The sequence below is a fragment of the Equus asinus genome, chromosome 8 (genome assembly GCF_041296235.1).
Source record: "Equus asinus isolate D_3611 breed Donkey chromosome 8, EquAss-T2T_v2, whole genome shotgun sequence".
Taxonomy (NCBI): Eukaryota; Metazoa; Chordata; class Mammalia; order Perissodactyla; family Equidae; genus Equus; species Equus asinus.
The window spans coordinates 92358517-92375958 of NC_091797.1; the positions used below are offsets into that span (position 1 = coordinate 92358517).

At 39.1% G+C, this 17442-nt stretch overlaps 1 protein-coding gene across 5 annotated transcripts in view; it reads right to left on the reverse strand.

The window, feature by feature from the left end:
* The window catches only part of LOC106827226 (collagen alpha-2(I) chain-like), a 70620-nt gene that overhangs the window by 30509 nt on the left and 22669 nt on the right, over positions 1-17442 (reverse strand). The gene's annotated exons all lie outside the window — the stretch shown is intronic.

Below are 17442 nucleotides of genomic sequence, written 5' to 3' on the forward strand. Positions count from 1 at the left end.
GGGTTCTTTTTATCCAGTTTTCAGTTTTCTCTCCAGGGTAATTTTTCCGAAAATAGTTGTAACCTGGTTGTGTTCGTGGGAGGAGATGAGTTCAGAGTCTGCTTACGCCGCCATCTTGACGAGATCTCTGCTGACAATTTTTGCATCTATATTCATCAGGGATATTGGCCTGTAGTTTTCTTTTCTTGTAGTCTTTATCTGGCTTTGGTACCAGGGTAATGCTGGGCTCAAAAAATGAGTTTGAAAGTGTTCTCTCCTCTTCAACTTTTTGGAAGAGTTTGAGAGAGAGTGGTGTTAATTCTTCCTTAGATGTGTGGTGGAATTCACCAGTGAAACCATCTGGGCCTGGGCTTTTCTTCGTTGGGGGGATTTTTGGTTACTGATTCAATCTCCTTACTCATTATTGGTCTGTTCAGATTTTCTATTTTTTCATATTTCAGTCTCGGTAGGTGGTAAGTTTCTAAGAACTTATCCATTTCTTTTAGGTTATCCAATTAATTGATGTATAACTGTTCATAGTAGTCTCTTTAATACAAAAATCTTTTGTATTTCTGTGGTATCAATTGTAATGTTTCCTCTTCCATTTCTGATTTTACTTGAGTCTTCTCTCTTATTTTCTTTGTTAGTCTAGCTAAGGATTTGTTAATTTTGTTTACCTTTTAAAAAAAAGCCCAGCTCTGAGTTTCATTTGGATCTTTGTTGTTTTTCTGGTCTCTATTTCATTTATTTCTGATCTTTATTACTTTGTTCCTTGTGCTCATTCTGGGCTTAGTTTGTTCTTTTTCTAGCTCCTTGAGGTGAAAATTTAGGTTGTTTATTTGAGATCTCTTTTCTAAAGTAGACATTTATTGCTATAAACATCTCTTAGAACTGCTTTTGCTACTTCTCGTAGGTTTGGCATGTTGTATTTCCATTTTCATTTGTTTCAAGACATTTTTCATTTCCCTTTTGATTTCTTCTTTGGCCCATTGGTTGATCGGTATCAGGTTGTTTAACCTCCACATATCTGTGAATTTTCCAGTTTTCCTTCTATTATTGATTTCTAATTTCATACCACTGTGGTTAGAAAAAATACATGGTATGATTTCAGTCTTCTTAAATTTGCTAAGACTTGTTTTGTGACCTATCATATGCTCTTTCCTGGAGAATGTTCCAGTGTGTGCTTGAGAAGAATGTGTATTCTGCTGCTGTTAGAATGTTTTGCATATGTCTGTTAGGTAATTCAGCTTAAAGTATAGTTCAGATCCAATGCTTCCATGTTGATTTTCTGTCTGGATGATCATCCATTGTTGAAAGTAGGGTATTAAAGTCTCCTACTATAATTGTGTTGTCTGTTCTCCATTCAGATCTGTTAGTATTTGCTTAATATATTTAGGTGCTCCAAAGTTGGTGCATAACTTTATGATTGTTATATCTTCTTGCTCAATTAACCCCTTTATCACTGTATAATCACTTTCTTTGACTCTTATTACTGTTTTCAGCTTAAAGTCTGTTGTGTCTAGTACAAGCATAGTTAGCCCTACTCACTTGGTTTCCACTTGCATGGATCTTTTTCTATCCCCTCACTTTGAGCATATGTGCATCCTTAAAGCTGAAGTGATTCTGTTGTCGGCAGCATATAGTTGGGTCTTGTTTTTTTTATTCATCCAGCCACTCTATGCCTTTTCATTGGAGAATTTAACCTATTTACAATTAATCATCAATAGATCAGGACTTCCTAATGCCATCTTATTGTTTTCTGCATGTTTTGTAGTTTCCTTGTTCCTTTCCTCCTCTCTTGCTGCCTTCCTTTGTAAATTGATGATTTTCTGTAGTGGTATGCTTTGATTCCCTTCTCTTTAGCTTTTGTGAAACTACCGTAGGCTTTTGCTTTGTGGTTACCATGAGGCTTACATAAAACATCTTATACATATAATAGTCTATTTTACACTGATAACTTCAACTTCATACAAAAACTCTACCCTTTTACTCCCCCCATGTCTATATTTTTGGTGTCACTGGTACCTTGATTTGTATTGTATATTTATTAAAAAATTAATGTAGCTATGGTCATATTTAATACTCTTTTCCTTTAACCTTTATACTATGGTTAAGTGCTTAACACACCATCATATTACAGTATTAGAGTATTCTGAATTTGACTATCTACTTACCTTTACCAGTGTGTTGTTTTTTTTCATGTTTTCATGTGACTAATTAGCGTCCTTTCATTTAAGCTTGAAGAACTCCTTTCAGCACTTCTTCTAAGGCAGGTCTAGTGGTTATGAATTCCCTCAGCTTTTGTCTGTCTGGTAAAGTCTTTAATTCTCCTTTATTCCTGAAGATTAACTTTGCTGGATACAGTATTCTTGGTTGGCATTTTTTTCTTTCAGCACTTTGAAGAGATCATCCCACTCTCTTCTGGGCTATAAGGTTTCTGCTGAGAAATCCACTGATAGCCTTATTGGGGTTCCTTTGTAAGTTACAAGCTTTTTTTAATCTTGCTGCTGTTAAGATTCTCTCTTTGTCTTTGGTTTCTGACAGTCTTATTATAGGGTGTCTTAGAGAGGATCTATTTATTTATTTATTTATTTATTTATTTTTGGTGAGGAAGATAGGCCCTGAGCTAACACCTGTGCCAATCTCCCTCTATTTTGTATGTCAGATGCCACCACAGTATGGCTTCAGGGAGCAGTATGTAGGTGTGTGCCTGGGATCCTAACCAGTGAACCTGCGAACCCCAGGCTGCCAAAGTGGAGCATGCAAACCTAACCACTACACCACCGGGGTGGCCTGAGGATCTCTTTAAGTTGACTTTGTTTAGTGACCTATGAGCTTCATGAACTTGGAAATACAAATCTCTCTCCAGATTTGGGGAATTCTCAGTCATTAATTCTTTAAGTAAGCTTTATGTCTCCTTCTCCATCTATTCTCCTTCTGGAACTCCAATAATTTGCAAATTGTTTCTTTTGATGGTATCCCATAGATCCTGTAGGCTTTCTTCACTCTTTTTCATTCTTTTTTTTCTTTATTCTCCTCTGACTAGATAATTTCAAAGTTCCTGACTTCTATCTCACAGATTCTTCTGCTTGATCCATTCCATTATTGATGCTCTCTATTGCATTTTTCATTTCATTCATTGTATTATTCAGCTCCAGAATTTTAGTTCTTTTTTATGATTTCTATTTCTTTGTTAAATGTCTCATTTTATTCATGTATTGTTTTCTTGATTTTGTTGAATTATCTTTCTCTGTTTTCTTTTAGCTCATTGAGTTTCTTTTTTTTTTTTCTTTTTTCTTTTATTATTATTATTTTTTAAAGAATGGCACCTGGGCTAACAACTCTTGCCAATCTTCCTTTTTTTTTTTTTTTTTTTTTTAAGGATTGGCACCTGGGCTAACAACTGTTGTCAGTATTTTTTTTTTTCTGCTTTATCTCCCCAACCCCCCTCCCCCCCCCCCCCCCCCCCGTACACAGTTGTATATCTTAGTTGCAGGTCCTTCTAGTTGTGGGATGTGGGACGCTGCCTCAACATGGCCTGATGAGCGGTGCCATGTCCGCGCCCAGGATCTGAACCCTGGGCTGCCACAGCAGAGCGTGCGAACTTAACAACTCAGCCATGGAGCCGGCCCCTCATTGAGTTTCTTTAAGACAGGTATTTTGAATTCTTTACTGGGTAAATCACAGATCTCCATGTCTTTGGGGTTAGTTTCTAGAAGATTTTTGTGATTCTTTGGTAGTGTCCTGTTTCTTTGCTTTTTCACGTTCCTTGAAGTTTTGTGTTGCTGTCTTTGCATGTCAAGTAGCAGTCACATCCTCCAGTTTACTAACTGCCTCTGGGAGAGAACTACCTTCTTTCAGCTCTGCTAGTGATTCTGAGGCTTTCTCAGACTGATGGATACACCTGCCCCATGCTTCTTGCTCCCTCATGTGCAAAATTCTTAAGCTTATATGCCTTTTTCTCAATTCTGCAACTCACCAAGCTGAGTGCTGACAGCCCCCCTTTTGTTTTACCAAAGGTGGCACTAAAGTCCAAATTTGTGGTTTCTCTCTGGTGTGCACATTCAGGCTGGCCTTCTGCACATGCTCACTAGCTATGTGCCAAAGCACATGTGCCAAAGCTCACTTTGTCACTGGCATCAGGAGCATGCACAAGAGCCAGCCACAGGTAGGGGTACGTGTGGGTAAAACATGTTGAGTGCTTGGGGTGCTATGGGCCAGCTGGGGGATCCACAGGCAAGGTGATCCCTGTGGCTAGTGGGCAGGCTTCTTGATGGAGTGCATGATGCAGTTAGTAGAATCTGCATCCCTTTAATGCACTCCAAGACTCCTATCTGCCACTCTTCCAGACTCTTCCTGCCCCCTAATCATGTAGCTTACAATTCAGTACTCTGGATGGGGTAAGAGAGAAATGAGCCTCTTTGGTAGTCTCCCGCATAGCTGGGGAAGCCGGATGCTCACTCACACACTCTCACTTCCCCTGTGAGAGAAATCATGGGCCAAGAAGACCTATTTTGGCCCTGAGCTATGCTGCCTTGGGGGAAGGATGATGCTGGTAAAGTTAATCTCTTCCTCTTACCCTTTCCAATGTGTCCAAACTTGTTTTGTTTGGTTTTTCTTTTTCTCCAACAGTGTGCTTGAATTTCTCCTCTGGAAACCTGGACTTCCACAAAGGCTTTCTCATCCACGAGTGTCTAAGAGAGTGTTCTCCAGGGCCTCCTGGATTGTGGCCAAGAGGGTCTAGAGCTGCTTCACAGGCCAGTGCAGGGTCCACAGCTGGGATCAAGGTCTGTACACCTATTACCTGACACACAGGTGGGTAAGACTCCTCCCAGGCCCCTTGGTGTATGGTGCTGGATCCCACAGCTCCCACAAAGGCACTTTTGTCCATAGATAGATGCTGAATTACTGTTGGGAGGAGGGATAAAAAAAGGGACATCTTATTCCACCATGATGCTAACATCACTCCTCTGTTTTTAGTAATTTATTTTATCTGATTTGACATTGTTATATGATGTGATCTTTGTGATTCCTCATTGCCTAGAGACTAATTGCTTTCTCCAGGCTCTTTGCCCTTCCCAGCTTTGCTCAGGCACATCATTGCCCTGTAACTCAAACTTACTCCTTACAGCTTTTTTTGTGGGGAGGTGGGGGGAGGGGTGGGGGGGTGGAGGGGGGGTCTGGCGTCTCTCATGTCATTTTTTAAAAAATAAAATTTATTTATCTTTTATTATTTTATTGAGGTCATATTGGCTTATAACATTGTGTAAATTTCAGCTGTACATTATTATATTTCAGTTTCTATACAGACTGCATTGTGTTCACCATCAATAGCTAATAGTTTATCTATCACCATACATATGTGCCCCTTTACAAACCCTTTTGCCCTCCACCGACCCCCTTCTCCTCTGGTAACTACTAATCTGTTCTCCTTATCTATGTGTGTATCTTCCACATGTGAGTGAAATCATACAGTATTTGTCTTTGTCTGACTTATTTCCCTTAGTGTAATACTCTCAAGGTCTAGCCATGTTGTCTCAAGTGGCACAATTTTGTCCTTTTTTACGGCTGAGTAGTATTCTATTGTGTGGACATCTTCTTTAAACATTTATCCATTGATGGGCACTTGGGTTGCTTCTACATCTTGGGTATTGTGAATAATGCTGTGATGAACATAGGGATGCACAAATCTCTTTGAATTGTTGATTTCATGTTCTTTGGATAAATACTCAGTAGTGGGATAGCTGGATCATGTGGTATTTCTATTTTTAATTTTTTGAGAAATCTCCATACTGTTTTCCATAGTGGCTGCACCAGTTTGCATTCCCACCAGCAGTGTTTGAGGGTTCCCTTTTCTCCACATCTTCTCCAACATTTGTTATTTCTTATCTTGTTAATTACAACCATTCTGACAGGTGTGAGGTGATATCTCATTGTAGTTTTTATTTGTATGTCCCTAATAATTAGTGATGTTGAACATCTTTTTATGTGCCTCTTGGCCATCTGTATATCTTCTTTGGGAAGATGTCTGTTCATATCCTCTGTCCATTTTTTGATTGAGTTGTTTTTCTGTTGTTGAGTTTTATGAGTTCTTTATGTATTTTGGAAATTAACCCCTTGTTGGATATATGATTTGCAAATATTTTGTCCCAGTTGGTGGGTTGTCTTTTCATTTTGTTGAGAGTTTCCTTTGTGTGCAGAAGCTTTTTAATCTGATGTAATCCCATTTGTTAATTTTCTCTTTTGTTTCCCTTGCCTGAAAAGACATGGTATTCAAAAAGAAGCTGCTAAGACCAATGTCAAAGAGTGTACTGCCTATATTTTCTTCTAAGAGTTTTATGGTTTTAGGTCTTATATTCAAGTCTTTAATCCATTCTGAGTTAATTTTTATGTATGGTGTAAAATAATGGAGTACTTTCATTCTTTTGCATGTGACTGTCCAGTTTTCCCAGCACTGTTTATTGAAGACTTTCCTTTCTAAATGGATGTTCTTGGCTCCTTTGTCAAAGATTAGTTGTCCATAGATATGTAGTTTTATTTCTGGGCTTTCAATCCTCTGTCACTGATCTGTGTGTCTGTTTTTCTGCCAGTACCGTGCTGTTTTGATTGTTGTAGCTTTGTAGTATAACTTGAATTCAGGGAGTATGATACCTCCAACTTTGTTCTTTTTTCTCAGGATTGCTCTGGCTATTTGGCGTCTTTTGTTCTTCAATATAAGTTTTAGGATTCCTTGTTCTATTTCTGTGAAGAATGTCATTGATATCCTGATTGCAATTGCATTGAATCTGTAGATTGCTTTAGGTAACATGGACATTTTAACTACATTTATTCTTCCAATCCATGAGCATGGAATATCTTTCCATTTCTTTATGTCTTCTTCAATTTCTTTTAATAATGTTTTATAGTTTTCGGTGTATAGGTGTTTCACCTTCTTTTTCTTGAGACTGCAAATGGGATTGTATTTTCTTTTTTGTCTTTGCTCAGGAAGATTTGCCTTGAGCTAACATCCACTGCCAATCTTTCTCTTTTTGTATGTGAGCCGCCACCTCAGCATGGCCACTAACAGGTGAGTGGAATAGGTCTGCACCTTGGAACTGAGCCTGGGCCACCAAAGTGGAGTGCACTGAACTTAACTACTAGCCCACTGGGGCTTGCCCAGGATTGCATTCTTGACTTCTCTTTCTGCTGGTTCATTATTAGTGTATAGAAGTGGAACTAATTTTTGTATGTTGTTTTTGTACCCTGAAACTTTGCTGTATTTGTTGATTATTTCTAATAGTTTTTTGGTGGACTTTTTAGGGTTTTCTATACATAGTACATACATATACAGAGAGGGAGAGAATAATGTATATATATATACACATATATATACAGAATTATATATATGTAGAATAACATAGAATAATATATAGAATAATTTTCTATGTACAGAATAATGTCATCTGCAAATAGTGAGAGTTTTACTTCTTCCATGCCAATTTGGATCCCTTTTATTTCTTTTTCTTGCCTAATTGCTCTGGCTAAAACTTCCAGCAGTATGTTGAATAAGAATGGCAAGAGTGGGCATCCTTGTCTTGTTCCTGTTCTCAGAGGAATGGCTTTCAGTTTTTCACCATTGAGTATGATGTTGGCTGTGGGTCTGTCATATATGGCCTTTATTATGTTGAGCTACTTTCCTTCTATACACATTTTATTGAGAGTTGTTATCATAAATGGATGTTGGATCTTGTCAAGTGCTTTCTCTGGATCTACTGAGATGATCTTGTGATTTTTATTCTTCATTTTGTTAATTGATTTATTTACAGATGTTGAACTGCCCCTGTATCCCTGGAATAAATCCCACTTGATTGTGGTGTATAATCCTTGTCATGTATTGTTGCATTCGATTTGCTAGTATTTTGTTGAGGATTTTTGCCTCTATGTTCATCAGTGATATTGGCCTGTAATTTTCCTTTTTTGTGTTGTCCTTGTCTGGTTTTTGTATCAGGGTAACGTTGGCCTTGTAAAATGAGTTAGAAAGTGTCCCGTTAGGAATAATTAGGAATACTTTGAGAAGGCTAGGAATTAAATCTTTTTTGAATGTTTGGTAGAATTCACCAGAGAAGCCATCTGGTCCTGAACTTTTGTTTTTTGGGAGGTTTTTGATTACTGTTTCAGCCTCTTTGCTTGTGATTCTCTATTTCTTCTTGATTCAGTTTTGGGAGGTTGCACAATTATAAAAATTTATCCATTTCTTCCAGGTTAAGTTTGCTGGCATGTAGCTTTTCATAGTATTCTCTTATAATCCTTTGTATTTTTCTGTGGTGGTGGTGTAATTTCTCCTCTTTCATTTCTGATTTTATTTATTTGAGTCTTCTCTTTTTTTCTTGGTGAGTCTGGCTAAGAGTTTGTCAACTTTGTTTATCTTCTCAAAGAACAAGCTCTTAGTTTCATTGATCCTATTGTTTTCTTTGTCTCTATTTTGTTTATTTCTCCTCTGATTTTTATTATTTCCTTCCTCCTATTGACTTTGGGCTTTGTTTGTTCTTCTTTTTCTAGATCTTTTAGGTATAGCATAAGCTGGTTTATTTGAGGTTTTTCTTGTTTCTTGAAGTATGACTGTACTACTATAAATTTCCCTTTTAGTACTGCTTTTGCTGCATCTCATAGGTTTTGGTATGTTGTGTTTTCATTTTTATTTGTCTCCAGGTATTTTTTTATTTCTCCTTTGATTTATTCATTGAGCCAATAGTTGTTCAGTAGTATCTTGTTTAGTCTCCACATATTTGTGACATTCTTAGCTTTTTTTTCTTGTAGTTCATTTCTAGTTTCATAGGATTGTGGTCAGAAAAGATGCTTGATATGATTGCAATCTTCTTAAATTTATTGAGGCTTGCTTTGTTTCTATCTTTGAGACTATTCCATGTGCAATTGAGAAGAATGTGTATTCTGCTGTTTTGGGATGGAACGTTCTATATATATCTATTAAGTCCATCTGACATAGTGTTCATTTAAGGCCACTGTTTCCTTGTTGACTTTCTGTCTGGATGATCTATCCACTGATGAAGTTAGGTGTTAAGGTCCCCTACTATTATTATGTTGCTATCAATTTCTCCCTTTAGGTCTGTTAATAGTTGCTTTATGTACTTTGGAGCTCCTGTGTTAGTTGTATATATATTAATAAGTTGTTATGTCCTCTTGGTGGAATGGCCCTTTTATCATTATATAATGGTCATCTTTGTCTCTTCCTATCTGTTTCATCCTGAAGTCTGTTTTGTCTGATATAAGTATGGCTACACCCACTTTGTTTTCCTTGCCATTTGCTTGGAGTATCATTTTCCATCCCTTCACTCTATGTTTGTCTTTAGAGCTGAGATGTGTTTCCTAGAGGCAACATATTGCTGGGTCTTGTTTTTTAAACCATCCAGCCACTCCATGTCTTTTGATTGATGAATTCAATCCATTTACATTTAGAGTGATTATTGATATATGATGGTTTAATACTGCCATTTTATCTTTTGTTTTCTAGTTGTTCTATATTTCCATTGTTTGTTTTCCCTTGTATTTCTGTTTGCCATTCAGTTTGGTGGTTTACTGTGATGGTTTTCTCAGTTTTCTCTTTATTTATGATTTGTGACTCTGCTCTGATTTTTTGTTTAGTGGTTACCATGAGGATTGCATAAAAGATCTCATAGATGAGATAGTCCTTTTTCTGAAAGCCTCTTATGTCCATTAGCCTGTGCATATTCCATCCCTATCCTCTTCCCTTTCTCTGTTTTTGTTGTCAAAACTTAGTCTTTTTCGTGTTGTGAGTTTGTGATCAAGTTGAAGTGTTTAATAGTTATTTTTTATGCTTTCTTTCCCTTTACCCTTTATGTTATAATTGTTTTCTAACCTATTCTGATATAGAACTGCAATTTTCTGATTTTGCCTGTCTATTTATTTCCTTGCTCAAAGCTTTATAAACCTTTGCCTTTTTGTTTCAGGTAGGAGGGCTCCCTTCAACATTTCTTCTAAGGCAGGTCTACTGGCAATGAACTCCCTCAGCTTTTGTTTGTCTGGGAAGGCTTTTATTTCTCCATCATATCTGAAGGATAATTTTGCTGGATAGAGGTATCCTTAGCTGATAGATTTTGTCTTTCAGTATTTTGAATATATCATTCCACTCTCTCCTGGCCTGTAAGGTTTCTGCCGAGAAACAGGCTGAAAGCCTTATGGGGGTTCCTTTGTAGGTTATTTTCTTCTCTCTTGCTGCCCTTAATATTTTTTCTTTGTCACTGACTTTTGACAATTTTAATATTATATGCCTTCAACAGGTCTTTTTGCATTGAGGTAATTAGGAGGTCTATTAGTTTCATGTACTTGCATGTCCAGTTTCTTCCCCAGGTTTGGGAAATTCTCAGCTATTATTTTTTTTTGAATAAGCTCTCTGCTCCCTTCTCCCTCTCTTCTCCCCTTGGGATACCTATAATCCTTACGTTACTTTTCCTAATTGAGTCAGATATTTCTTGAAGAATTTCTTCATTTTTAAAAAATCTTAGTTCTCTCCTCCCTCTACCTGAATCATTTCTAGGTTTTTATCTTTGAGCTCACTAATTCTCTCCTCCATAAGGTCTGCTCTATTTTTAATGCTTTCTGCATTATTTTCTATCTCATTAATTGTGTTCTTCATAACCAGAATTTCTGTTTGGATTTTTTTAGAGCTTCAGTCTCTTTGGTGAAGTATTCCTTCTGTTTGTTAATTTTATTCCTGAGCTCACTGAGCTGTCTTTCTGAGTTTTCTTGTAACTTGTTGAGTTTCTTTATGACAGTTACGTTGAATTCTTTGTCAGTTAGATTGTAATCTTCTGTGACTTCAGATTTGATTATTGGAGACATCATTTTCCTTCTGTTCTGCTGTGTTACTGTAGTTCTTCATGGTGTTTGATGAATTGATCCTTTGCTGGCTCTTTTGTGATGGTAATCACCTTTTCTTATTTGGGTATGGCTTTGGTTACTTTGGTTCTGAGCTGCTTCTGATTGTATTTGAGAGCCTGCACTTTCCACTGCCTCTGTCAGAAGTGTTATCAGTGCCCTCCTTGTGCCTGTGGGGTTGCTGGTGTCTTGTTGCTTACAATGTCACTGCAGTCTCAGATGACACCACCAGGGTCACCAGGCTGCAAGCACTTCTGCTGCTTCTGGGGTTGTCTGAGTCTTGTGTTCCTCCACTGGCTCTCTGCAGGCTCAGATGCTGCTGCTGTGCACCACCTGTGCTGCTGTTCCTGGGTTGTCTGGGGGTGCTGTTGCACTGCTGCCAGGGGTGCTGGGTTCAGGGGTGTCACTGTCACCGGTAGGGGCCTGGGGACCTGGAGACTTGTATGCAGCCCCCACTGCTGGTGGAGATGGTGTTGGGGGTGCCACCACAGGAGGCTGGGTCACCAGTTCTTCTGTGGTTCCTGATGCTTCTGGCCTCAGGTTCCACCATCCACCACTGGGTGGGGGGCAGGGGTTGTTTATTCTGCTCCCACTCTGTCTACTCACAGTTGTGTGGGTTGGGCTGCTGCTGCTCCACAGCCATCCCATGAGAGTTCAGGCAGGCAGTAACTTGCAGATAGGGCCGCCCTTGCCTCCACTCACAGTCACACTGGCTGCTGTGTAAGAATCTGCACCCTGGATCTCTGCTGCTGGGGGAGGGAGAAGGGGCTGCTCCCTTAGTTCCACTGCTTCCTGGGGGGGTCCAGTCCACCCTCCTTCAGACGTATAGCTGCATGGATCTCTTAGGCAGTCTGTTGTGCTGCGTAGGGAATCTTTTGTTGGGCAATGGATGTCCATTTGGTTGTAACTTAGAATGGAGAAACAAAGGGAACAACTCACTCTGCCATGATGCTGATGTCACTCCTTAATCCTTATATCTTTTTATAGTTGGCTTATGGCATACTGGATTGATCTGGGGTTATCAAGAATGAGGCAGGCTACCTCTCTAAATAATGCTTTCTAAAGTTGTTGCTGTTTCTGAACCAAGGTTTCTACAGTGAAGAAATATCGCATGTACTGTTGTTATGTAGATTAAATTCCATATATCTGCGCATACCCATGAAGGCCCATCCTTTAACATGGCTCGTATGCTAATGTTATAGTCTTCCTATTTTCTACCTGGAGAGCCCTCACTATTCATTGATCCACTAATTCTTGGTGTGTCAACTTGTGTTTCAGCTGTGCCAAAATAAGTATCAGTATATCCTCTAAACAAGAAGACGTAGATCCTTCTCTTGGGTCTAGGCCCTAAGCGATTTCCCCGATCACTAATAAGGTTAAGGGTATTTTCATATGTTTATCGGTCACTGTGGATTTTTTATCTTTGCCCAGTTTTGTTGTCTTTTTCTTATTGGTTTATAAAAAAAACATGATATATTGGACTTACTAACCCTTTATTTAGTATAATGTCATCTCAGGCTGTCATACACTTAAACTTTACTTTTTTTTAAGGGTATCTTCATCAGTTACTAAGCTATTGTTTCTCAACCTCAAATCCATCCTTCTACATTCTGCTCTGCAATGCTGGGACTGAAACTACAAAAGTACAATTCTCCTTAGTCAGCTAGCTTCCTGTTAGGTCCCCCCAATAGTGGGTCACGAGAGAGAAACTAGAAGACAGTGGGAGGGAGAAGGGAGTTGCTCCTTCCTATTTTGTTTGCTGCTCCTGTCAGTGTCACTCCAGGATTGGCCCCCTTACGATGAAGGCAGCACTTAGTTCCAGTTTCCAGGCTCTTATAGCACTCCCGGAATAAGCTTCACTGCATCCCTTGGAGGTACCAGCCAGGCAGAATAATGGCCCTCCAGAGATATTCACATCCTAATTCCATGGAACATGTTGAATATGTTATCTTACATTGCAAAAGGGAGTTTGCAGATGTGATTAAGTTAAGGACATTGAGATGGAAGATTATCCTGGATAATCTGGATGGGTGGGTCCTTGTAACCACAATGTAACCAGAAGCGTCCTTAAAAGTGGAAGATGGAGACAGAAATGTTAGTGTCAGAATGATATGATGTGTGAAGGACTCAACTAGCCATTGTTGGCTTTGAAGATGGAGGAAGGAGCCATAAGCCAATGTGGGCATCTGCCATAAGTTGGAAAAGGCAAGGGAATGGATTCTTCCCAAGAGCCTCCAGAAAAGAACATGGCCCTGCTGGTACCTTGATTTTTAGCTCAGTAAGATCTGTGTCAAAACTTCCAACCGATACAACTGTAAGATGATAAATTTGTTTTACACCACTAAATTTGTGGTGATTTGTTACAGTAGCAATAGAAAACTAATATATACCCCGTTGTCAGAGGTCTGAGTTCCAGTGTTGTTGGGACCCTCTTCCAAGCTTTTAGATTCCCATAAGCCCAACCTCTTCCCTTGTCCCCCAGGCCTAGGGGTGGTAGCTGTTTCCTGCCAGTACTATTTCCATGATTCCTCATGGTTTCCCTTCTGCCTTTTGAGTTCTCCATACCATTTAATCAACCCCCTGGATTAAGTTCTTGCTGTTAAAATAAGCAGTGTGGTGGCTATTTTCCTGACTGATCCAGTATCTGCTGCAAAGAAGTTTTGCTACTTTTATTATAGACACATCACTCAGTATTTTCCCCCTTTATGGTTTTTCAGTTTTGTGATTTGTATAAGAATTCCTCCATTCCAAGATTTTTAAAATTTCAGTGTTTTCCAATTATATATATATAGTTATATTTACAGTTTTATATTTTACATTTAGTTTTTAATTCATCTGGAATTTTTCTTTGTACTTAGTAGGAAATTAAGATTTAATGTGATCATTGTCCCCAGATGGCTAGCCAATCTTTCAACATCGTCTAGTCCATACTTTCTCCACTGATGTGAAAGCTATCCTTATCATGCACTGAATTGCCATACATATACGTGGCTCTGTTTTTGGACTCTCTTTTCTGTTCCATTGACTTGTTTGTTTATTCTTGACCTACATACACTTTCAGTTTCTATAGCTTTCCACAATGTCTGAATGTCTTTTTTTTTTTTTTTTTAAAGACTGGCACCTGAACTAACAACTGTTGCCAATCTTTTTTTTCTTCTCCCCAAGACCCCCCAGTATATAGTTGTATATTCTAGTTGTGTTTGCCTCTGGTTGTGCTATGTGGGACGCTGCCTCAGCATGGCCTGACAAGCAGTGCCATGTCTGCGCCCAGAACCCGAATGGGCGAAACCCTGGGCCGCCAAAGTGGAGCACGCAAACTTAAGAACTTGGCCACGGGCCGGCCCTGTCTCAGTGTCTTAAAGGGGAGATCTTCCAACACCTCCATTATCCTTTCTCAGAATTTCCTTCTTCTTGTGTTTTTATTCCTCTAGATGAACTTTAGAACTCACTCATCAAGTCCCAAGTTTAAAATAAAACGGCCTTCTGGTTGGAATTGCATTCAGTTTATAGTTTAAGGAAGAAGTGATTGCTTTACAATATAAAGTCTTACTATCCAGGAATATATTTCACTAAACATTAAAAACTTGATTATCCTTTTAAAGATTTTATTTTTTTCCTTTTTTCTCCCCAAAGCCCCCCAGTACATAGTTGTATATTCTTCGTTGTGGGTCCCTCTAGTTGTGGCATGTGGGACGCTGCCTCAGCATGGTTTGATGAGCAGTGCCATGTCCGCACCCAGGATTCGAACCAACGAAACACTGGGCCGCCTGCAGCGGAGCGAGCGAACTTAACCACTCAGCCACGGGGCCAGCCCCTTGATTATCCTTTTATTTTAAAATGTATTCTTAGGTATTTTACAGTTTTGGGTGCTACTGAGAATGAAATCTCCCTCCTGGTACATTTTGCAGCTGGTTGTTACTAATACATAGGAAAGCTATATTTTTTATTTCTAGCCCCTTGCTAAATCTTACTAGTTCTAAGAGTTGTTTTTACTCAGTTTCCTTGGATTTCTATTTAGATAATCATCACTTGAAAATATTATGGTCTTTTCCAATATTTATAACTCATTTCTTTTTCTTATCTCTAGATCCTAGGATCTAGAAAATATTAAATAGCAGTAGCAAGCATCTTTATCTCATTATTGACTTGATTAAAAGTCCCTCTATTGTTTTCTATAAGATTTGCTAATGATTTATGAAAAATCTTTTATCAAGTTATGAAATTTCTTTTTATTCCCAGGATGTTAACTTTTTTTTTAAACCAACAATGGCTGTTGAGGCGCCTAAAGAGAGGAGTGTTCCCTAGGGGCTTGATTTCTGGTCTGGTTCTGCTGTTAAGTAGCTGGCTTTGGGGACGACAGGACCCCTAGTGGGTCTGTTTCCTCATCCACTGTGTGCTGGGCACCATTATCTCACAAAACAAACTGGGCGCAGATATTTCTCATCACTGAAGGGCTTACGTAGAGGAATGCAATGATCAGATTTGTGCTTCAGAAAGATCACTCAGGCTGCAATATGAAAAATGGTTGGCTTTTTCTTCTCATCCATATTTGTCAAAAATCTTGCCAATCTTTCAAGGCCTAGTTCAAATTTTCCTTTTTCCACAAGTCCCCCTCCATCATGCCCGACATCTTAGTCAGAATTCTCTTCTACCTGCTTCTTTCCATAAAACAGAGAACTACTTAGACTGTAAACCCCTTGAAACTGGGAATCATGTTTTTCATCCTCACGTGTTTGTTTCACAGGGATAGGTCTATATGAAGACTTAAATGTTCACAGAACTATCCATGCACTAAAAACCATTTTAGTGGGACAAAAGAAGGAATAAGTGAGCCACGCAATACCTGTTTGGGACTCAAACCTTCTTCTGTTACGGAGTTTATCAAAAAGCCTCAAGATGTGTATGATTAAGCACCGCAGGAGGTATTTTCACGAGCTCTGAAAGGTTCCAATTTGCCTGGAGTGCTGATATTAAATGAGAGTGTCTGAGAAACAGGTTCTGAGGCCAGCCTGGTTTATTGTCACAGGGCTTTAATAATATCCCACCACTCTGAAGCCTGAGAGCTTCCTTTTCACCTTGCACAATACACTGAGAGCTTTGCCTTCACTGGACTATTGATATAAGGGAATGAGTGGTAGTGACCTGCTTTTTCTTTTCTTTTGAAAGTTTTGCCGATTAATTACATTTTTCCTTAGATCCATGCAATTCAGTATTATGAAATAAAAAGCTTGTACTGAACATCTGTTCTGCAGCTTGCAGATCAGTTCTCCTGTTTCATAATTTAAAGTAACTTATAGGAAAAAAAAGCCATATTCACAAAACATCTATTATTATCTCAGGAAAGACTGGAAATTTCCTGTGACTTCTATAGAGTCTATAACCAAGAACAATGGGCTGAAGTAATCTAGGGATTTCCCAAGCAATTTTAAAAAGAATTTCACTAGGTATTAGTTAAAATTATTCTGGAAACAGGGAACTGCTTCTGGAGGTGTGGTGGGGACAGGCATTGACTGAGAAGGGCCGTAAGTGAACTCTCTGGGGTGATAGTCATATTTTATAATTTGATATGGCATACATATGTGAACACATTTGTGAAAACTCACCAAATGGTGCACTTATTGATTTGTCTACTTCACTGTATACAATTTTTTTTATGAACAGTAGTCCTTCTCTTTTGCAGACAGAGCTCATTCTCCTGACTTGACTAATTTTTTTTGGTGAGGCAGATTGGCCCTGAGCTAACATCTGTGCCAGTCTTCCTCTATTTTGTATGTGGGACACTGCCATAAAATGGCTTGATGAGTGGTGTATAGGTCCGCCCCTGGGATCTGAACCTGCGAACCCTGGGCTGCTTGAAGCAGAGCATATAAACTTAGCCACTATGCGACTGGGCCAGACTTGACTAATTTTTTTAAAAATTTTCTTCTTCTTTCCATTTTCTCCCCAAAGCCCCCCAGTACATAGTTGCATATTCTGATTGTGCTATGTGGGATGTCGCCCCAGCATGGCCCAATGAGCGGTGCCATGTCTGCATCCAGGATCTGAACTGATGAAACCCTGGGCCACCAAAGCGGAGTACACGAACCCAGCCACTTGACCATGGGGCCAGCCTCTAATTTTTTTCTTTCTGCTTTTCCTCCCCAAATCCCCCCAGTACATAGTTGTGTGTGTATATGTGTGTGTGTGTGTGTGTGTATATATATATATATTTTTTAGTTGTGGGTCCCTCTAGTTGTGGCATGTGGGACACCACCTCAGTGTAGCCTGACAAGTGGTGCCATGTCCGTGCCCAGGATCCAAACCAGCGAAACCCCGGGCCGCTGAAGTGGAGTGCATGAACTTAACCACTCGAACATGGGGTCGACCTCTTACTAATTGTTTTTAAAGACAATTTTTTTTAGAGCAGTTTTAGGTTCACAGCAAAATTGAGAGGAAAGTACAGAGATTTCCCCCTGCCCTGACACATGCACAGTCTCTATTATCAACATGACTCATCAGACTGGTACATTTGTTATAACTGATGAACCTACAATGACACGTCATAATCACTCAAAGTCTATGCTTTACATT